The sequence below is a fragment of the Psammomys obesus genome, unplaced genomic scaffold (assembly GCF_907164565.1).
Source record: "Psammomys obesus unplaced genomic scaffold, mPsaObe1.curated_primary_1811, whole genome shotgun sequence".
Classification (NCBI taxonomy): Eukaryota; Metazoa; Chordata; class Mammalia; order Rodentia; family Muridae; genus Psammomys; species Psammomys obesus.
The window spans coordinates 21,078,808-21,102,206 of record NW_026585504.1 but is presented as its reverse complement, the minus strand read 5'-3'; the positions used below and the strand labels follow the sequence as shown (position 1 = coordinate 21,102,206).

The 23,399-nt window shown below is 39.2% G+C and overlaps 1 pseudogene; it reads left to right on the top strand.

Annotated features, from left to right (window-relative positions):
• The window catches only part of LOC129672951 (uncharacterized), an 88,307-nt pseudogene that overhangs the window by 17,649 nt on the left and 47,259 nt on the right, over nt 1–23,399 (top strand).

Genomic DNA, 23,399 nt, shown 5'->3' with positions numbered 1-23,399 from the left:
TTTCTTTCTTTCTTTCTTTCTTTCTTTCTTTCTTTCTTTCTTTCTTTTTCTTTATGTCTGTCAGTCCGTCCCTTTCTCCCTCCCTCCTTTCTTTCCTCCCTCCATTTGTCCCTCCATCCCTCTTTTCCTCCCCTTTTCTTTCTTCTATACAGCTCAGTTTCAAGCCCTGTCTGAAACTCTTGCTCAATGCAAGATGAGATTGGTGGGTCTCAGTCCATTTGTGGCTAGCTGAAAATTTCCATCTTCCTTTCCAGGAAAAAAAAAAAGGTCCATAAGGAAATTAAGTGAAAGGAGTTAGATGTCACACATGGATTCCTGTGTAGGTGTAGCGAAGGCCTAGATAATCTTCCTGTGTGAAAAGTACAATATAAATTCAACACTGGTTCATTGGTTCACCTACTTTGCCTCTCAGCATCTCTCTAACACTGGAGTTATCCTGCATCCTGAAGATGATGCAACTTCAGGGACATCTTTTTACTATTCTCAGCCTGGGCATCATTTGAGCTGAGCTTGAAACGTGCCTTGAAATTGGCTGTGATTTGCTGCTTCATTAAAACAGCGATAGTATATGAAAATAGCAGAGTTACATGTTCTGTTTTTTTTCTTACATTATGTAAATAGACTTAAAGTCCTTGTAAATAATAATTAAAGAACGATTATAGTCTGAGGATAAACAGATTAGAAGCTTTCAGACCTTACATTACCCAAGAGAGAAGGCAGACAACCATAATTTATTATAACCCAAGGCCATATTACCCCAAAGTAATATGAATTTTGATTTCAAAAGTCAATAGGGTCTTCTCCCTAAAATCTCACCAAACTTAACTAAGCATACAATTAGTTTCTTGTTACAGATAATTTCTATTGCTTCACATCTGGTTTGTCAGCATGGATTAATCACAATGGTCAGAGATTGAAGTCAGGATGGCTCTAGGGATCCATTTCTGGGCTAGGAGCCTTTTACCCTCAGGTCAGTGTTTGCAATACTTTAAGAAGTTTTGTGAGCCTTTCACGAGAGCTGCTGTGAAACAAGGCAGCATGTTCTAATGAGTACCTTGCATAGAGTAGTTAGTTCTCTTTCATATGCAAAGAAATTTCCATTTACCAAGTGGGTGTACAAAGTGAAAACTTATGACATTATCAGAAGGTTTATTTACAATCAGTGGTCGTATTTATTATTCATAGATATGTCCATATTGATAAAGCCCCATGGTAAGCAGCAACGGTTGCTGTCTGGTTGGACAATATTTTATCTACATGACATTTCCTTGCAGTCTCAGCTAGCTGATCTCTTATTCGGTCCCCTAAGCTATTGCATATCATTTCCTTGTAGAAGAATTTTACAAATATTCTTTAATGGTCTCTACATGTACACATCCTCTTTCTTTGTTTGCTTCTCAGGTCTATTCTAAATTGTAAGCTATAATATTCAAAGCTAGTTTTCTTCACCCATCCTATGAAGTTCCTGGGGAAATACTACTACCCATGTTGTTTCATGAGCTGGAAGATTATCTTTCACTTAATCACAGTCTTTTCCCTAGTAAAGGGAATAGGGCCTGTCTCTGACATGAACTCGTTGGCTGGCTCTTTGATCACCTTCCCCTGAGGGGGGGCAGCCTTACCAGGCCACAGAGGAAGACAATGCAGCCAGCCCTGATGAGACCTGATAGGCTGGGGGTCAGATGGCAGGGGAGGAGGACCTCCCCTATCAGTGGACTGGGGGAGGGGCATGGAAGGAGAAGAGGGAGGAAGGGTGAGATTGGGAGGGGACAAGGGAGGGGGCCACAGCTGGGATACAAAATGAATAAATTGCAATTAATAAAAAAATACATTAATTTAAAAAGACAAAAAAAAAGAAGCTCTTAAGTCAGTCTGGGAAATCACAGTGAGTGTCCCCGCACTCACTGCTTGTGTCCTGCATGGGCTACATGGTTTCATCACCCAGGTCGAAGGAGGAATCCATTCAGCCCTTATCTGTTGAAGCTCCTAGAAGCCTGCATTTTCAAGATACACACACACACACACACACACACACACACACACACACACACACACACACACACGTGTGTCAGTCTATCTATCTATCTATCTATCTATCTATCTATCTATCTATCTATCTATCTATCTATCATCTATCTCTTATTTTAATGATCTTTCAATATCTAGTCTCACTGTTTTTAAGGGTCACGAACCTGTTTATTGTTTCTTGGCAGAAAAATTAATGTTTATTCCAATGACATTAGCTTCCTTTTAGGAAATAAAGAATTTTTGGTTGCTTTAAACTAAAGAAAAGTGACACTATCCATTTCGGATAATTTATAAAGCTTTATTTAGTTTAGTTTTTTTTTTTTAAATAGGGGTTTGCAGTTTCTTACTCTTCTATTAAAGGCACACATCTAAAAACCTCCAAATAATGACTGGTACCTGCAGTACTGATGTACTGTGACTGTAAGCTCTGGAATCACTGTGGAATGCCTCAGATGGAGGCATTGCAATCTTTGGATATTGCTTAAGACACGGTATGGTTCTCTACTACTTCCCCAAATCATAAAATGAGGCCAGATCAATGATAGGTTGGAGACGTACCTCAGTGGCAAAGTGTTTAGCATGAACAAAGGCCACAAGTTCAAAGCCCAACACCACAGAATTCTTAATGGCAGAAGTCAGGTGTTTTGAGGAACCACAAAAACAGTATTAACCCTCTCTATGTCTATAGTTATTTATTTTCGTGTCCTGTTGCTATGAGATCAGAAGTGAATATTTAGGAAGTGCTACGCAAGCCAAGCATTTTGCTTTCCTGGATTTCACACGTCAGGGAAATAGCTCGAGAGTTATCTTTCAATTACAGACTGTTGACACAGATGGCTCTTCGCTGATCTTAGTTTTGCCTGGCCATAAATCTGGAGGTGCAGAAGGAGAGAGAAAGAACCTTTGATTTTGGGGAAATGGGATGACATTGGCTCAGCTAAGTGGTATTTCTCCTCAGTATTGGAGACAGTTACTTCACAACCCCTTTTAGTTGAGGAGGAAGATACATTGGATTCCCCCTAGAGGATCTGCTGCTCTCTGTAAGGTAGACCATCACTGAGTGAGAACACAGAATTCCTTGCTCAATGCCTAGCCCACATTTCAATTACAGTATCGTACTGAACATCAGTTGTTTATTGGTTTTGCTTCCCAATGGATAATAAAGACAGACACTGTATCCTACTCATCTTTATACAGTTAAATAGAATCCAGCATATTACCTGCATTTAACAAATATGTGGCACAGAAGATAGAATCCAGAGAGGATTTGGTTCATCTTGTACTTCCTTTTTATTTAAAAAAAATAATTTTTTATTCACTTTACATCCTTGTTATAGCCCCATTCCTTCTCTCCTCCTAGTTCCACCCTCATCCCTCCCCCTTATTCCTCCCCCTTTCCTCAGAAAAGAGGAGCTCCCTTTCCCATCCAGCCTAGCTCATCAAGTTGCATAAGGGCTGAATGTGTCCTCTTCCCCTGTGGCCTGGCAAGGCAGTCCTGCCAGGGGAAAGTGATCTAAAATCTGGCAAGTGAGTCCATGTCCTCACTTCTCTTACTAGAGGACCCACATAAGGTCTAAGTTGCTCATTTGTTAAATCTTTATGAACTTCCTTCTTATCCTATCCTTTACTTCTGATCATGAGGACTTAGAGATTGAATTGTGTGTATCAGAAAAATCTCAGACTTGGTTTTAAGTATTGAATGCCATGTGTCTCAGAGTTTCAAGTTATATGACTTTGAACAACTTACACGTCTTCATCTGTAAATTCAGAATGATATTTAATATGGATGTCATGAGGATTGAATAACAAATGATGGTGGAGCTATATTTTAGCGCTGAGTAATTGTGGACGCAGAGGGGATGAGAGGAATATGCTGTCATTCCCACCAAGCCAGAACAAGAACCTCCATTTCCAGGGCAGGCCTGGAGATGGACTAAAAGCTTTTGAAGATTGGCATTGCAAGAATGGAACTTCTACTGCACTGAATATAGAGAACTCCAGAGGAGACAAAACAGTCTAGAATCTTTTCCACATAGCAGCAAAATAGCCAGTTAAAAAGTAGAGATAATTCAATATAAGGGAAAAATAGAAAATTTAGAGCATCTCTGGAGTCTAATTTTTCTAGAGGAATGCAGTCATTTTCTGTTTATTAGATTCTTACAGGTAATCTCCTTCACTTAATCTTAAATTTCCATTACCTTTTTGCTTATTTATATACTGTTTAAATAAATTGTCAGTCTGGAACAAACTACATGGACTCTATTTTTTTTCTTTTGCTATTGGTCATTTTTAAAATATTCAGTCAGTAAGAGAACCTCACATCCTCAGACCTTGATGTGAAAGAGATCTGAAAGATTTACAATATGCTAAACCAGGAAAAAACTTGGGAGTAATCGGTACAATATATTTTTCTCTCCATCATAATCATTTTTTCATTCTGCAAGTCGATAAAATTTTTCCTTTTTTTTTTTTCACAACGGTTTACAACTTAAATAATTTAATACAACAGTTGTTATATTTTTATTGCGAGCTTATAAAATGGGTACCATAAGTCTTTTCTATGCAATATATTACCAAAAAGTGACACTGGAGAAGGAGAAGTGATGATTACTAAAACTGTAATTCAATCCTCAAGTTCTGAAGATGTCATAAAAACGTCTTCAGCATTCTTACCTACGACAGATGCTATCAGGATACCTCAAATGAACTCTCTGTGGGCATTCAATCTCTCCATAGGCATAATTTTATATACAATAAAAATGGAGCTGCGCAATGCAAATGCAACTGTGATTCAGACCTGATAGTTCTTGTGTTAAATAGGACTTTCCTTTTAGGAAGTTACATCTTACAAGTAATTTTGATATCAAATGCCTGTCAACCTGCGGAAACTGAGCTGAAACAAGTGAGTCTGTTCCTCGTTGCACTGGCTTTTAGGAAGAAGTAATTAGAAGAGCTTCCCAGATTTTGCACGAGGCAGGAAAAAAAATTAACTCACAGGACTACACGTTGTCAGTCTCGTCAAAAATATAAGAATCATAAGCAGTGACTTCCTATGCATGCCTATTTTCCATGTATTTTTAAATCTACCGTTTGTCATTTTTCATCCTGACATATTAGTTGTCAGGAAGTACATTTTTAATTGTTACTAATTGCGCTGTGATCTGAGAGGTCTGTGGAGTCGAGGTAACAGCTTTCTATAGCGTTTATGATTAACAGCACTCCACAGCGTGAGGGGCACTAGATGGAAGGAAGTGCATTTCTTTTGATAAAGACTTATCTGTTATTTGTTTGTTCTTGCCAAATCCTGTCATTCAGCGGTCTTGTCACATTTTTATTGACTTCAGTATATGACAAAGACCCATCAAATTCCCCACACCTCTTCTTTATATCTCAAGTATGCGGTTAATGTTCTGATGAGGTTGCAAATGAAATTTAAGAGCTGTTATCTTTCTATTAACAATGTCACTTTGCCTTCTATATATGCAAGATGCAGTGATGCTTCTCAAAAATTCTTCATAAATCTTCCCAGGATGAAAAGAAATTAGCTTTTTTGAGGAAGGCAGAGAGAGGGACTGAACTTCTAATATTTGGCTGCCAAGGGGTCAACACACACAGTTTGATAGTGGAATTTTCCATTTATCCCCCAGCTTGAGAGAGTGCAGTTGGTACTATGTGAGTATGTGCATTTTTATCTTTCAGCCAGGGCAGCCCTAGCAAATCCTGTGAAGGGTGAAAGGCCATAGATGCTATGCGGATGGTGTTTAATTCTCACCACAACAGGGGCTGCTAATTCTGTAACATTAGGGTGAATTATGGTGATCTTGGTGGCATGAACACAGAAGAATTAAGCTCTAACAGCACAAACACAGCTGTGGTGGTGGAGATGGAGAGGGGAGTGTCTGTGACAATGGGCTCGACGGGAATTCTGGAAACCCTTGGTGGAAAGCACTTTGCCCCGTCGAGGTTAGCATTTTGTAAACTACCTCTGTAATAAATAGAATGACAATAACCTATTTTCACAACGTCTAGTGATGGACAGCCTTCAAAAGTTTCTCCTTTAGCATGCCAGTCTTACTGGTCCACACAGTAAAACCCAAGACTAGACTCATTGCTTCCTTACCTGCCCTCTACTTTGGTAATTGTTAGTTTCTGCCCTCTAAAATTTTAACCTGACTGTTTCCATTTTATTTTTCTACATATGTCACCACTAGAATAGATTTCCTTTTCCCTTGGGAAACCCAAGGAACAACAAAGGATACCAGATTATTCTTCACTGTTTACTTCTTTCTTTTAAATTATATATGCTTCTCTCTGTGCATAATAAATATGAGCACACGATCATGTATATCAGATGACAAGCTGAGGAGATGACAGTCCTTGCGAATCCGTCAGGGTTTGAACTCAGGTCTGAAAGCTTGGCAGCAAGGGATGTTACCCGCTGAGTCTTCTCATAGGCTCCTTTCTGCTGTTTTTAAATTTAAGAAAAATCGATTGCCTGTTTTAAAGATTGAAAACTGTTGGGCACTGGTTATGAACTAAAGGAAGTGTTGCTAAGGCTCACACCTATGGCATGGACAGCTTGCGGGAACCTCTTGAGCTAAAGCAGGAGTCCTCAACCTTCCTAAGGCTGTGACCATTTACTACAGTTCCTCATGAAGCGGGAACCTCCAACCATAAAATCATTTTCCTTGTTACTTTGTAACTGTAATTTTGCTAATGTTTTGAACAGTAAAGTAAACATCTGTGTTTTCTGACGGTCGTAGGCTACCCCTGTGAAAGGGTCATTTGACTCCCAAAGGGGTCACGACCCACAAGTCGAAAACCAGTGAGCTAAAACCATCTATCTGTTATGCATTGAACTGAAAGGTCTCGGACATGAGTTGTTTTCCTGAATGAAAAATGAAGAAAGAGAAAAAGAAGGAGAGGGATAGAAAGAAACCATGAATTACAAGAAAAGAATGGAGTCATTGTCAGTCCTAAAATTTAGCTCTCGGCTTCTGAGAAAGCACACAGCACCTAAATAAAGTCTTTGAATAAACAGAGGACAATGTAGCCTGTGTAAACACTGAGAACTTTGCGCGTATGAATAAACTAAAATTCGCTCACTAAATTTACCGGGAAGTTAAAAGGTGGACCTGGCTGGCAACATACATGTAGGGGTGTATATATTCTGTGCTCGTAAAGCACATGGTCTCATTCGTTCCAGCTGAAGCAGCTCGAGAGTTCAATAGGTATTCGTCTTAAAATATTGTGCAACTATCTAATGTGAAGGTAGCAAAGGTGGTAAAATCTATGGCAAGACCTGAAACATGGAGAAAGTGTTCAGACTCTGGCACAGTTCAACAGAACAAACACCAAGTGCTTTTGAAAGGACCGTTTTGTCAAGCCCAGCTGCCATGAGAGTGCCATCACTCCAAACCGAGTGGGGGGGGGGAATATATTTCTCATGCTTGTTTGCTTCGTCTTCTGCTAGCTCTGCAAAACAAGTTGGCAGCGTTTTAACATAGCATTTTAGGATAGGGCCGTCTAAGTTTCTACCTGATGTGTGGACTGATCTACTGAGATGTGATACGACTCAAAAGGCAAATGGTTAAATGAAATGAATGTATTTCTTTGGTTTCTGAACCACAAGAGGTAATGGTCATTAGAATAACCAGAAGAAGAAACCAAACTGGCATAATTGAATTAAAATTTTTAGTCTTCCTATTAGGTATGTTGAATTTGTTATCTCACTTGATCCTCAGCGCTTCCCAAGGCTGCCTTTGTCATTATCCCCATTTTACAGATGAATGACCCAAGGCTTAGATCATTTAAATAAGCAGACTTTCAGAGTTAGGGGAAAATTTTGGCTCCACTGCACTTTCGAAACATTCTGGGTTAACAAATTGAACCATCTTGTTCTCCCGTGATTATTGGCTCTTAGAGGCAACAGCTTTAAGAATCAATATAAGGGCACGAGTTCCTCTTAATAAGTTAATAAAACAGACTTTCTCATTGCCTCTCCATCAAAGTTGCCGGGGGAGAATGAGAATATTAAATGCAGCAGGAAAGGGAAACTCCGCTCCATTTGCTCTGCAATGATAATCTTTTACAAAAGAGGATTTTTATTATTAATTCTTTGCCTTCTGGGGATATTATAATTTTCTAGAATGTAGAACTGCCTTAAGCACAGTAATTTGCTGAGCTAGACTGAATCTCAAAATGTTTCAAATGAGCTGATAAACAACTGCATAATTAGCCATTATTAGATCAAGTCTGCCTGTTACTGATAGCCACATGAGCAAACCACTGGATAGGCAAATTGTAGATATGGTTTTAAAAACTAAAAGCCTGTGCTACATACTTAACGTGCTTCGCAAGTTGTCTGCTAAGGAGTCAAAAACAGCACTTCATGCACATTAAAAAAAAAAGAAATTGATATTAGTTTATCAAGTAAATCCATAGAGACATAATTGTTAAATACACCCACATATGACAATGACAAATGCCTGTGCAGAACTCAATCTGAGCTCCTAACTGGCCTCAGTAGTGAAATTTCTTTCTTCACTAAAACCTTTTCCAAGCTATTTCTTGCATGAGTGACACACTTTCAGCTCCCTCCCCTTTGAGTTTTGGTTAAGTCCGAAGTAGGAAATACATTTGGACCTGATTACAGATATAAAACATTTTGGATGTTCAAATCAAGAGGAAAATGGAGTCTTTATGTACACACACACATACACACACACACACACACACACACACACACACACACACACACACCTTGCTTAAGTTGTTATCATCCAGTCCCCAGTGTTAGTCAGACCTGCTTCTATTTCTTTTCTTTCTTTTTCTTTTTCTTTTTCGAGGAGTCCACACTGGATCATAAAATGATGCCTGGGTTAGAAGTTGTGAAGAATAGCAGTACAGGTGTTTTTCAAGTATTTTGAGAGACAGAAAGACAGGAGAGGGAGGGAGGGAAGAAGAGAGAGAGACAGAGAAAACAAGCAGTTGAATGGGCAGTGATTTGGGGAAGAGAGGGTGTGTGAGGAGTGAGGGAAGAATATGACCAGAATGTACTATATAAAAAAATTTAATAAAAAATAATTTTAAAGTGCTCAAATCAGTTTACCAGTTTTGAGGAACAAAGAAAAGTGAAAGTTCTAAAACAAATAGTTTCTAACCTAGTAAAATCAAGCAAAATTGTAGGTTGTGCCTTGAGTTCAGGGGCGCGCCAAGTAGAAACTGTATGTGCTCTAAGTCACCTCCAGAAGAGTTACAGCAGCAATTTTCTCAAGATTTTCAAAAATTAGAGAATTGGTATTTAGACTTAAATGGATTGTATATCCTCCTGACAGAGGGCAGACCAGATAATTATCAAAGTTCTTTGAAGGTCATTCATTGTGTGACTTTATCCATCAGCATTTCAAATGTCAGAGGATAGCAGACTGGCGACATGAAATTGCGTAATGGGACCATACAGATATCTCACTGAGTGAAAGCGCTTACTGCCCGACCCGCTCTGGAAGGAGAGAACCAGCTCCCCAGATCTGTTCTCTGCACACAACTGGTCCCTGCACATAGACAGAATAATAGTAATAGTAATAATAATAATAATTTCAAAAGAAATTGTTCAGTGGGATACAAAGCCATGAGTGAGCCTAGCAGGACGATGGAGTTGTCAGAAAAAAATAGAGGCTTATTTCAGTTTGTTGATTTGAGTACCCCCAAAGAGTGTATTCTCCTTTTATATTCCCAGTTACTGCTGAGCCCCACCTACAGTCAACTAGCAGCATTACATACATTTTTCATTACTTGAGTTCAGGTCCTGTTTCTGTTTCGACAATTATATTTGCACAGTCTAATTCATCTTTTGAACCTCAGCTTGAGGCTGGAGAAAGGCTCAGTGGTTAAAGGTACACACTACTTTTAAGAGTGTGGAGTTCGGTACCCAGTACCAGATTGGGTGACTCAAAACTGCATCTAACTCCAGCTCCAGAGACGCCATTCCCCTCTGCTGGCCTCTTTCGGCACTGCACTCATGCATAAGCCCACAGCTGACATACACATTGACACATAATTTTAAATACTAAAGAATATCAAATTCCAGCCTCAATTTATTACAAATCTTGGATTTTTCTGTCCCTGCATGTAGTGTTTGAGTCTTTGTTCATCTGATTGCTCTACTTTATAAGTTGCACTTATTTTATTTGTGTATTTTCATAGCTACATTAATAAATCCATTTACTCAAAGTCAAAGGAATATGGCTAGTTAGTTGAATACAAGCCACAGTGAGGAAATAAGATCAGTAGATTATAAAGTAGCAGCAAAGTTATTGCTTTGGTGTTTTTTAAAGGCATTAGGAACATCTTCAGCTATTTTGGAATGTTCCAGCTTTGTCAGGAACACTATGCTTGGAGTGTTTGATAGGAAATTTTATTTGAATGCTAGTATCTTTTTTGTACTACACTCATTAAAATGACAAGCCCATTCTCTCAACTCCAAAATTCCTGGTTTGAATTTTATTAGTGAGACTCCCTAAAAGGAAATTTAAGTTTGATCCAAACACATGAACTTACAGAGTTAAAGACCGAGTTGAGTTATTCTTTGCAGATTTCAGATTTGGAGCAATGCACCATCATGGCTCCAGTTTGAGAATATTATTCCTAAATTTATCCCTCTATAAAAAGCACAATGCTATGTGTTTTTCTGAATTAGGTAAATTAGGCAAAGATCACAAAAGTATGGGTCATCATTGAGCTTCAGCTTAACGAGCAAATAAACTAAAGAGAGTTTTCAGTAGGATTTTGTTCAACTTCTTATTTTGCCATTACAAAAGCAGTCTGGTGATTAATGAAACGTGCAAAAGAGCTCATTACGACAACATTGAGGGCCAAAGTCATTCTTATAAAAGTTTAAGCACAATAGATTTTGAATACTTAAGTTAAGCTTTTGATACAAAAAATTATCTTTAAAAAAGACCCGTTAAATATGAGGAATTTGTACTTTTCATGAAAACATTTAGGGAAATGACTGAAAACGTCACAGGCAATCCTATACTCAAAGGATGAAAGTTTTCTGACAACCTAAGGTCCACATTCCCATAAAAACGTGAATGGAAATTATTGCAAAACACACTTCTAGATAAGTTCACAGGTCACAATGTAACTACCATTACTGCTGGCTTGTGTGAGGGAAGAAATAAAGAGAGAAGACAAAGGAAATTCTTCTGAATGGACTTCACAGTTGATGACCTGCTTTAGGTTTCTTCCATTGATGCAGAGCGAACACTTCTGAATCAGAGAAAGTATCACTGGGCAGCTTTCAGGCAAAAAGAACAGCACAGTCAGCTGTGGACATCTTGGTCTGGAAACACCAACACTGGCCAACAATAAGTATTTGGTGTGACCTGGGCATGAATTTTGTTCTAATTGTTTTGCTAAAATCAGTACAAAAACATTTGCATAATGGTTATTTACATTTAAGCTATGTTGCCAATATATCAACTACAGTAGTCCTTTGAAGACATCATACTGATGTATGAGGATCCCTCAAAAAAAATTAAACACAGTCACCCCTGTATCCACCCAGGAGCCTACCCTGTTGTAGGTCTCTAGTTTGTCACAGAGATGCCCCTGGCAATAGTTTCTCTTTTCTCTGCAAGCCCTCTGTCCTCCCACCCGCACTCTTCAGAGGTCTGATCTCCACTGAGATTTCTCTACATACTCCTTTTCCTATCCTGTTCCTTTTCCTCAGCCTCTTCTGCTTTCTATTCTATTTCTACTTTTGAGTGAGATTTAAGCATCCTCCTTTGGGTACTCCTTGTTACTGTTTTTTTTTTTTGTCTGTGAATTGCAATATGTTTATCCTGTGTTATATGGTTAAAATCTGCTTATAAGTGAGTACATGCCATGTGTGTCTTTCTGGGTGGGTTACCTCAGTCAGGATGATTTTTCTAGTTCCATCCATCCACCTGAAAACTTTATGATTTCTTTGTTTTTAATAGCTGAGTAGTATCCCATTGTGTAGATATACCACAGTTTCTGCATCCATTCTTTGGTTGAGGGCCATGAGGGTTGTTTCCAGTTTCTGGCTAGTATGAATGAAGCTACTATGAACAAATAGTTGAACAAATGCCCTTGTTGTATTGTGGAATATTCTTTCCAGTATATGCCCAGGAGTGGTATAGCTGGGTCTTGAGGTATTCCCAACTCTCTGAGAAAGGGCCAGATTGATTTCCACAGTGGTTGTACAAGTTTGCTAGTAGCAGAGGTCATGGAGACTGAAGAGGACACTATCTAACTAGACAGGACTCCTAGTGAAGGGAGGGGGGACACCAACCCACCCACAAAAACTTCAACCCAAAATTTACCCTGCCTACAAGATATGCAGGGATAAACATAGAGCAGAGACTGAGGGAATATTCAAATAATGCTTGGCCTAACCTGAAAACCACCTCGTGGAAAAGAGCCAGCCCCCCGACACTATTAATGATAATCTGCTATGCTTGTAGATGAAAGCATAGCATAGCTGTCCTCTGAGAGGCTCCACCCAGCAGCAGATTGAAACAGATGCTTGACTCACTGTCAAACATAGGGTGAAGTGCAGGGAGTTTTGTGGAAGAGTAGGGGGAAGGCTAGAAGGACCTGGAGGGGACAGGAGTGCCACAAGAAGACCAAAAGAGCCAGCTAACCTAGGCTGAGGGGGAGCTGCAGAGACTGAAGCACCAACCAACGACCATGCCTGGACTGGAACTACGTCCCCTATACAGATGTATGTAACGGGCAGCTTGGTCTTCATGGGAGTTCCCTAGTAAGGGGAGCAGAAGCTGTCTCTGACATGATGCCGCTTTTTGATCACTTCCCCATGGTGGGGCTACCTTGCCAGTCCACAGGGGAAGAAGATGCACTCAGTCCTGATGTGACCTGATGTGCTGGGGTGGGGGTGGGACCCCTCTTTTCCGAGGGGTAGGGAAGGGAGAATAGGGGAAAGAAAGAAAACGGTGTGGGACCTGGAGGAGATGTACAATCAGCATGTAAAGTAAAATAAATAAATTAAAAAAATTTAAGCAGGATTGCCATATGACACACCCATTTCTGGGCACATTCTGTGAATAGCAATGTGTTTGTAACTGAGTTATTCACAGCAGCTGGAGTAGGGAAATAACCCAATGTCCATTTGCAGATGAATTCATTACCAAATGTATAAAAACCTAGCATGACATATTACTCAGTCTAGGAAGGGAGGAAAATCTGATACTCCCTGAGATGAATGAGCCTGCAGGCCACACACAAAGGCAGACTTCATGTGCTGCTACTACATGAAGCACACAGGGTCACTTTTCTTTCACAGTTCTTTCTGTCACATCCTCTACAGCCACCTAAAACATACCCAACCTCCATTGTCTTACCTTTCCTGAGGTGTAGAATTGTTGAATTGCTTTGGACACGAAACTTCTACTTGAAATAGTTTTCTGACAAAGCATTGAATTAAAAATACACATACTTATTTACTGAAAACTGTTTTCAGGAATTGAAATATTATTTCTCTAAATGTCTTTGCCCCCTTCTCTTTCAATCAATAGCTATAATGATCTACTCTTTTTTGAGTCATTTATCATAAATATTCATTACAGTTACTATTACACACAAGTTTTTTTAAATGCAAAAGCGAGCAGCAATTAATGTGGTAGACGCTGACATAGGAATGCTCAGTGGTCAACTACAATCTTTCATTTTAATTAGCATATAATCATTGTACATAGAACATTTCTTTCAAATGCATCATATACTTGACCATACTCAGTCCTGTATAATTTTCTCTTAGTGCCTGCTCTCTTTCCTCCTTTGCTAGTCTCATTATTTTCTCTAGTTTCCCTAATGCTTCGTGAAATACATATAAATAGTTTTATATGTCTATAAAGATTCTAAGGATCACAGATGAGAAGAACATGTGATATTTTACTGAGATGACTTATTGTAATCTCCAGTTTCTTCCATTTTCCAGCAGGTGACATGATTTCAATTTCTTTGTGGCTGTGTAAAACTCCTTGGAGTATGTATTCTTTTCTTTACCCATTCATCTGTTGATGGATACTTTGTGTGACTCCTGATATTTACTGCAGAAGTATTCAGCCTGTTTTTTTTTTTAATTGAAGATTTTTAGGTATATTGTGATTGCAAAACTTGCTTCTGAAAAAAATACAAATACTCTCTGTGTGGATTTATATTTGTAAAGTTCTAAAAATATTATCTGACCCATAATGTAATTATGATGGCTGGTTTTGGTTGTCACCTTGACTATATCTGTAATTAATTAAAACCCTAGTAGCTGGGTCGGCCTATGAAGGATTTTCTTTAATTAAATCACTCGAAGTGGGAAGTCCTACCTCTGGATCTTCTGTGGTAAAAGAGTCACCTTAAATCTGGGCTATACCTTCTCCTGGTAGCCTATATAAAGAATATAGAAGAAAGAAACTTACTGTTTTTTTTTTTTTTTCTGTTTGCTCTCATGCTTGCTGGCGAGTCCATTCCAATTAGAGCTTACTTCTTCAGGATTCTGGCATCTACTGAAGACCAGCTGAGATGTCCAGACTAATGGACTGAACAGCTACTGGGTTCTTGGAATCTCTGTGGGTAGACACCCATTGTTGGACTAGCTGGACCACACTTGTAAGGCAGTCTAATAAAATCCCATTGTATATATTACAAGGCCTGTTCTTCTAGAAAACCCTAATACCATATAATATTAAGTACAGAATGCATATTGCATATTTGGCATGTAGAAATGCAACACAAAGATTATCAGAGCTAAATGTGCAAAAGCTACATCGATTGCTGGCCAGGGGAAGTGTTATACAACCAAGATACAAACCAGAGGGTCTTTGTGACAAGAAATTAACAAGCCAGATGTAAGGAAGAAAGAAAACAGAACAATGTACAGGGCATGATTTTGAGTTTGGATTTCTGAATTGCTCACGCAGTTGGTGGTTACTATATTATGGCTGGCACCTTCCGGTTGCATGGTAACCATACAAAGAAACCTGCTTTTAGACAAGTCTACTGCATTCCATAACATACAAGTGTACCTAGGCTCATCCAATGGATGTCTTACACCCGCATATATACTTGAACTTTAGTGAGTTTCTTAAAACAAAAATTACCTGAGAATAGTCAACACCAATGTGAATGTATAATCAGTGATATTGAGAACACATATTTTTATTTTTGTATGGACGCGTCCCTGTGGTTAAGCATGTGTACAGGCGGCATCTACTCAGAGGGTTGATTTTATTCCATTTAAATCGAAACTCTGTTATTGGGGTTTTGTGACTTTGGGCATCTTTCTCTCTTGTTCTCCACTTTATTTTTTTCAAGACAGTATCTTTCCCTGAAACCTGGAATTCACTCATCCAGCTTGACTTGTGGTGAGGAGGCCCCTGGAATCCTCCCCTTTTTACCTCCCCAGTACTGCAAGTATAGACAGATAGTGTAGGTGATCTGCACTCAGGTCCAATGCTTGTGTGAGAAAGACTTTGCCAACCAACTGCGCAGACTCTACAGCCAGCAATATCTGCTTGGTCTGATTTTTTTTGTTTGTTTGTTTGGTTGATTTTTTTTTTTTTGTTCTGTTTTATTTTGTTTTCCTTTCAGAAATAACATCCCATAGGATGATATGGGAAAGCATGCTGTGTGAGAGTTCTGATTCTGCCTAAAATATAAGGGGTGATTTTAAGATTTTCTAATGGAAGTATCTGAGGGCAGCTTCATTTTGTTTCCATTATTATTTTTACATATACGGGTGCTTTGCTTGACATGTATAACTGGGCATCACATGTGTGCAATACCCATGAGGCCAGAGAGAGTGCTGGATCTCTTGGCGCTCGAGTTACAAATGGTTGTCAATTGCCATGTGGGTGCTAGAAATAATGTGGGTCCTCTGGAAGTGCAAGTAGAGTTCTTAGCCTCTGAGCCATCTTTCCAGCTCCTCCACACTATCTTTTCACACATTTACACAACAGAGACTTTTCCTGGTAGGAGAAGCTATGGCATTGCAGGAAGAGTGGAATGTTCCCAGAGGGCAAAAGCATCGTTTAATTAAAACTGACAACGTGTTGTAGAGATTCCGTGTCCTAGGGCACAGTAGAGGCAGCTCCAGAGATATATTCCGCACTACACAGAAATTTTCTTTGTGTGATGAGCTCTTGGGCTTTACTTCACCTTCCTGATACAGCGTCTAGTCAAGGTAGATGCTCAGGTAATCCTACCTGAATGGGCAAGTCCATAAGCAAATCAAGATGACAAGCAAGATGACATTTCCCTTTCCTGTGTTTTAGAAACAAATACTGGGTGCCACCTTAAGATTCCTTGGGATGAGCTTCAAGAGATGTTTTTCTTTCTGTTCCTGAATGGTATTACTGGTTTCATAAAGAATGACCTTGCTGACAGACAACAAATAAAATGCTAAGAGCTGGGATGACAACATTAAAGAATTAACATTTTATGTCCCATAAAAGAAAGATGCTCATAGTAGATCAAGGAATCTACTGTTTTGTCAGCTTTTCCTTTGAGATTGGCTTAAAAATATTACCCTCAGGAGAAAAAAAAATGAGTAAAACTCAAGTATCAAAATATGCTTTTAGTAATTTAAAGTCTTGATAGCTTAAAAAAGGCATTGTTTTCTCTTTAAAGACTATTTCCACATTTAATATTAGAAGATAGCAGGACTATCTTGTCGCACTGTGAGTGATTCTTACAGATGTAGCCATTAGCAATCCCCTGCACCATTATTGAGCAGGTAATGACGACCTGACATAGCTCTTTCAAAGTGATTATTAGAAAATATCACTGTCCTCTTTTGATCTGTTACTTTATTTATCTCATGTTAAAAGATCTTTAGAAACCTTTTGTCATTAATGGACAAATTCCATCTTACAGATACGTCCATTGGTTGCCAAGAATAATTCTGATCAGATCAAAGGATAACCATTTAAGAACATTCATTCAAATATTAAATGCTTAGGGCTGTGCATTGTAAAAGCCTGTGCATTTCCAGGACCATTATCATTGTTTCCTTGATGGAAGACACTAAATGAGACCTCAAACTGTAGATGGCTCTTCTTCCAGCTAGGCTGGAAAAAAAAATAAATGGACATAAAATGACTGTATTATCTGAGAAATAGTTCCAGGGAGCCGTTCAAGGATCAATGTAGATGCTATGAAATGAAAGATCACCATGGGTTCTTCTGAGGTTAAGGGAGGCTCATCATAAAGAAATTATTAGAGGAGTAGATCTCAAATGAGTTATTTAAGGAAACAAAATGTGACAAAATGTTTCCTTTTTTTCGGTGAAGTGTTCTCACAGAGACAGAAGTGAATTTGTGTTCTCATTAGAACTATTTTCTGCGCAGTTAAAGTCATAAATAGATCCATTCTGTTTTTACAAGAGGCACTATTAGAAGGGTAGGTAGATGGATGGATAGACAGACAGACAGACAGATGGATAGACAAACAGATAGATAAAGAGACATAGATAAACAGGCAGACAGACTTTTAACAAAATAGACACACAGATTGTATGCCTCTTGACGGCAGGACATCAATTTGCCTCATATTTATTTATTTATTTATCTATCTATCTATCGATCTATTTATTTATTTATTTTTACCAAAACCCTGGAGAAGATGCAGGGAAATGTTTTTATTTAATAAATGCCCAGTGAACAACTTAAACACAGATTCTCTAATCTGGTAGAGAATCTATAACCTCCACATGTACTTATCTCCAAAATCACTTTGAGGCAGGTTGTAACTTAAAAATGTATTTTTAGGCAGAAAAATGACAGATTGTGCTGGGGTTGTCAGGGCATCCCATAAAAGTCATTTTAATGTAGGAGAGACATTGCGTGTTTGAAATGAACAAGGAACATGGACAAATAATGCAGATTTTAAAAACAAAGAGAGAAATAACATAAATTAAACAAAGACTCAAAGTGTTAGTCTCTCTGTGCTGAAAGGGCAATGGAGCCATGTATGGGAAGGGCAGTGCAGAAGTGTTTGGGGAGATGTTTACACTCACAAAGAATTTGTGAACTGCTGTGTGGGGTTGTATGTGGGCGGTGTGTGTGTGTTTATGTACGGGTGCCTATGGGTGTCCAAGGTTCCAGAAGGCCGTGTTGGCTCCTCCACAGCTGGAGTCATTGGAGGTTGTGAGATGCCAAACGTGGATCTGGGAAGCCAACTGGCGTCCCCTGCAAGATCAGCAAGTCCCTTTTAACCACTAGTCTACCTCTCCAGGCCCCAAAAGGATAATTTTTGAAATTTAGGCAATTTTCCTTTAGATCATAATGTAGTTTATTAATGATTAAGCTGACCCCATTTTAATGTTCATCAGCCAAGGTTAAGGGGATGATTTTTTTTTGTTTGTTTGTTTTTCTTTTTTTTTTTTTTAAGGTGATGATAGTTTAGAGTGCAAAAGTGATTTGGTAAGAAGTTTTAAAAACTCGTGAACTAAATAAAAATTTAAAAAATATGGTTCAACATAGTAATCAAGCTTCTTTGAGCTCTGGGTATCAAGAATTCAAATGCAAAAAACCAAAGTAAACCAAACCAAATTAAAAACAAACAAACAAACAAACAAACAAACAAACAAACCTCCCAGTAAATTCCTGTAGGAAGAGGAGGCAGCAGTCATTACAAATACTGTAAAAGGAAGGTAAACCCACACACAAGGAAAGGAGGCCAGAGCCTCTTGAGTAGGTTCTGAAAAAGATACAGGTATTTTGGTGGGCAGGTAGAGAGAGTGAGAACAGTCCAGGTCCAAGGCATGGTGTGACCCAATTCAAGTGCACAGTGATGACCCGGAGTTGGAGAGTGTAGTAGGATGTGGAGTTCAGAAGGTGACCGCCTTCTTGATTTCAATGGGGGGGGGGGGAGCCTTCCACGACTGACTCACATCTACGAAACTGAGAAGCTGAGATGGGGTTTGGCGATGGAAGAGCATGACCAAAAGGCATTTTAGAGAAGTCACTCTGGCTGCAGGGGAGGATGGCACTCGAGACGTAACTCATGGCAAAGAAACTGGCTAGAGCAGGGCCGTGGGATGTGAGAGTGGAGAGCCCCGGGAGAGCAGGGAACACCAGCACTGTAGAGAGCCGTGTGCTCTGTACGTGCCTGTGTGAACGGTCTAAAATTTAAGCCTGTAATATTTTCAACGAGGGTTGTCCAAGATTGAAAGTCAATATTGAATTGTTAAAATACGTTACACATTTTCGTGCTATTTTCTTTTTTTTTTTTTGTTAACATTTCTTTAAATCTTAATGCACAGGCAGTTTCAATAATAGAAATGCTCCAGCAAGTTAAAGAATGGAGTGATGGGCCGGGATGTAGCTCAGTGGTAGAACAGCTGTCTAGTGAGTGTGACCAGAGCTCCATCTCTGAAAATGTAGAAATAATGACTGACTAGATGGACTCCACGGGTAAAATCCTTGCCTCGTAAGCATGAGGGTTAGACTTTGCATGCTCAGAATCCACATGAAAGCTGGGCAGCTGTGATGGCTACCTATAATCCCAGCACTAGAGAGGCAAAGAGAAATATGAGATTCCCCAGGGCAAATTGGATGGCTAGGGTTGGTGATCCCTGGGTTCAAGCGACCGACCCTGCCTCAATAGAATGGAGAGTGATGGGGGAAATACAAAATGTCAAACTTTGGGCCTCCACCACCGCCTGTATAAACACATGTGTGAACATGATTCAGGAACACACTTCACGAACATGCGTAGGCACACGCAAGGAAATGAAGGAAGAGGGAAGAAATGAAGGAAGGGAGGGAAGACAAAAGGGAAAGACAGAAAGAAAATTCTGCAGCTGAAAAGCTGCTCCAGCTGTTTGTTCCTGGCCTCTACTTAGTTCTGTTGCGGCATGTGTCTGTCCCTCTCCTAACCAGGTTCTGGTGTGTTTGCAATTCGGGGGATGTTCTGATCTCTTGGGTGTATCTAAACTTGAAGAAAGAATTTGTTCTTACACCTGAAAGCCCCGTATTGGAAATGTTTAGCAAAAGATACTCTGAGCCTCAAAATCACTTTTCCTTACATAAAAGACTGGATTTGCAAAATGACCCTGAGAGAATTGTTTTTAAACTAGATTATTGAAGTGCTCCTTATTTCATACTTGTGTCTCTAATAGTACATTTTAAAAATACTTAATAAAAAGCACTCCAATCTTTTGCAGAAGAACACTTTAAGATCATTAACTGTATGGAATGAAGGTTGCTTTTAATTTTTGCTATCTAAGCATATGGATCATTACGGACTAAACAAGTAACAAAGTTAGTTAAGATTGATTTTGTCCTAAGACACCAGACCATAACTACTTTGCTAATAATCTAAAAATAATGCAGAATAAGGAGAGTTAAAATTTGAAGTTTTTAAAATGTTAATTATATGTAGTTGGTTATTGTTACAAGATTGTGATATACCTAAATTATCTATCACTCAAGAAAATTTGTAAATTTTATATTAAAATAAAATATACCTTCAGGACAATGTGACTTAGTTTTAAGTCCAAACTTGATTGAAGTAAAATATTAGTCTTTTATAAATTTGGACTCTAAATCTTATTTATATCTTCTGATCTCAGGTGCCCTTGACATGTAGAAAAGCACAAAAATATAGCTCTTTCAGAAAGCAAACACATTTTCCTTTTAGTGTGTAACTAGATCTTTATCCAAGTTGGAGAAAGTGATAAAAATGATAGAAGGATCAGAGCACTGACATGAAGGCAGAGAGTGTTGTCATTTTTTTTCTTAAGTCAGCCATTCCACAGAGCCAAGGACACAGACATCTCTTTCTTTTTTAGACTTCAGACTCAACATTCACGACCTCTGGCAGGATTCCTTCCTCTTCTCTCCTCTGCCTGCACTCTGAACATGACCTAGGTGGACCAAGCTGTAGCATCAGTGGCAATAAACTAGTACCCCAGGAACCTGGATAGATTCTTAGGAGGTTCTTGGGAAGCGTTAGTCTATTAGGTTAGAGTTGTGGGTATGTAGTGTTCCCTGGAGATTTATGTACTGAAGGCTTGATCCTCAAGTATCTTTGCTATTTGGAGAGCTTTTGGGAAATTTTGGAATTAGGGTATATCAGGAGGAAATAGATAACTAGGCTACATTCCTTTAGGGGGCCACATTTTGTCTGATGCCCTTGTCTGTTTGTCTCTGTTTCTGGGCTCTCCTCATGAAAAGTCTCTGCTCCCACCACCATGATGTACTGCCTGCTATAGACCAGGAACATGGAGTCAAGTTGTGATGGCCACCTGTAATCCCAGTACTAGAAAGCCAAAGAGAAATAAGAGATTCCCCAGGGCAAACTGGAGGGGTAGAATTAGTGATCCCTGGGTTCAAGCGACAGACCCTGCCTCAATAGAATAGAGAGTGATGGGGGAAATACATACATGCATCTTGTAGGATGAACTCTCAGAAGTCATGATCCAGGAAGGGCTTCCTATCCCCTTAAGCTACTTTGCTCAAGGATTTCGTCAAAGTGGCATAAAACCACTGGATTGACTTTAGCACAGTTCCAACAGCTGGTGCTGCCGTTATGTGAGGCTGGACGTGAAGTTGGTTCCAGCTACTCAAAGAGTGAAATTTGCCGAGGGATGACTGCCAACTTGCTTTATAGGGTCCAACTGGCTCGTTCTTCAGGTGTCTTTGTTGACCTAGAATTGCTATCTGGGAGTTTCTCTAGGAAGAGTCATCCGTGAAGCAATGCCGTTCCTCATTAATGTGTGAGTACATGCTCCTCATTGATATGTGCTGATATTTTAGGCATGGGTAGGAGTACTGGTAAGAGAGTCGTGTTGACAAGTACCTTGTCTTATTTATTTAACTATTGTCTATTTATAGTGATAACGCAGACTCATAGCTTCCTGGACAGGAGCTACAAAGAAATTGGCTATTAAGGCTCATATCTAACCACTGTGTGGAACAGACTTTGTGGAACTATGTTTTCAACCAATAATTTCATACACTTTCATTGTTTTTTTAATTTTACAAATATTGAGGTCAACACTGTTCTTGTTAATTTTAGAACACAAACACGCTAGCCTACAGAACAACTCACTTAGCCTCTCTTAACACATTGCTTTCAGCTCTGACAGACTCTAATGTCTGGAGTCTCCAAAGTGGCTGTGGTACCACAGGCATTGTCAGGAGATGCGGCCATGTTCCAACGCCTGTTGCCATCACTGCTGACCTTTCTTCTTTGATGTTTTTGCTCCTGGCATAGTAATTAACTGAAAAGGGACAAGCAGAACTTGTTTAATGATAAGCACTTAATGAGAAACATTCTGTACATACGTACCAAGTCTCGCTGGGAAGGTGTGATTTACTTTCGAGTATTCGTCTTATAGGTACTTTAAATATCAGGGTTCCCATAACACAAAAACACAGGGGCTTTTATATGCCAAAAATAGTTCCATGTCTAAGGAGGTCATCTTCTGAGTAGAATTTACTGGCCTCAGCCCGTATTGACCCAAACAGAAATCTGGTTCTAAGTTTAGATTCTCTCCTCTAAAGCCTACAAATTATAAATAAATCTGAACTATGGGAACCCTAACAACTTTCAAAAATGTGACTATTTACCTGAGACATTGCATGCCGATCTCCCCCCGAATTAGGTCCCCGGCATTCCTTCATTGCTTCTTAGCATTGCTCCGGTGCCACATTTCTTTTCTGGCCGGGATGTTGCCAAGTTCAAGAATCCAGTGCATAAAGAACTATTTATTAAGGTGAACGTGGGGCTTTCACAATGAAATAAACAGGAGCAGCCTGCCTTTAAGATAGGTTTTGACAATAAGAAATGAGAGAAATTTGTCTTCGCCCCCTGTGCTGTGGAGTGTCATGAAAATACCTTTGCCATTTATTATAGTGCAATACCCTCTCTGGCTTTGAAAGCACACAATTTTCTTAGTTTAGTTCCATTTTACCTCCTTTTTTAACTCTCAACGTGCTTGCATTGTCTTCTACGAAGTGGAGGCCTGGTACTTTATATGCTGTTTCTCAGTGGGAAGTCCTTCTCACATCAGTGCTCAAGCTGCCTGTATTGTATCCATAGTGCCATCATCCTCTGCCTTCCAAGTAGGGAATCTGATCCTTTTGACCTTCTTTTTTTTTGTATTTCATAAAATTCTGGCATTTTTTTTTTTTTGAGCTTTCTCAACTATGGATTCCATGTTAGTGCTTACAGGATTTTGCATCTTCTATAGCAGCCATTCTCAAACTTTAGTGTATTTATAAGAAACACAAGAGAAATTTATTATTTCCTGATTATTGGTGTTAGATGATTTAGTAGGTCCTAGGAAAGGTGCAAGAAATTAAATTTTAATGTTAAATACA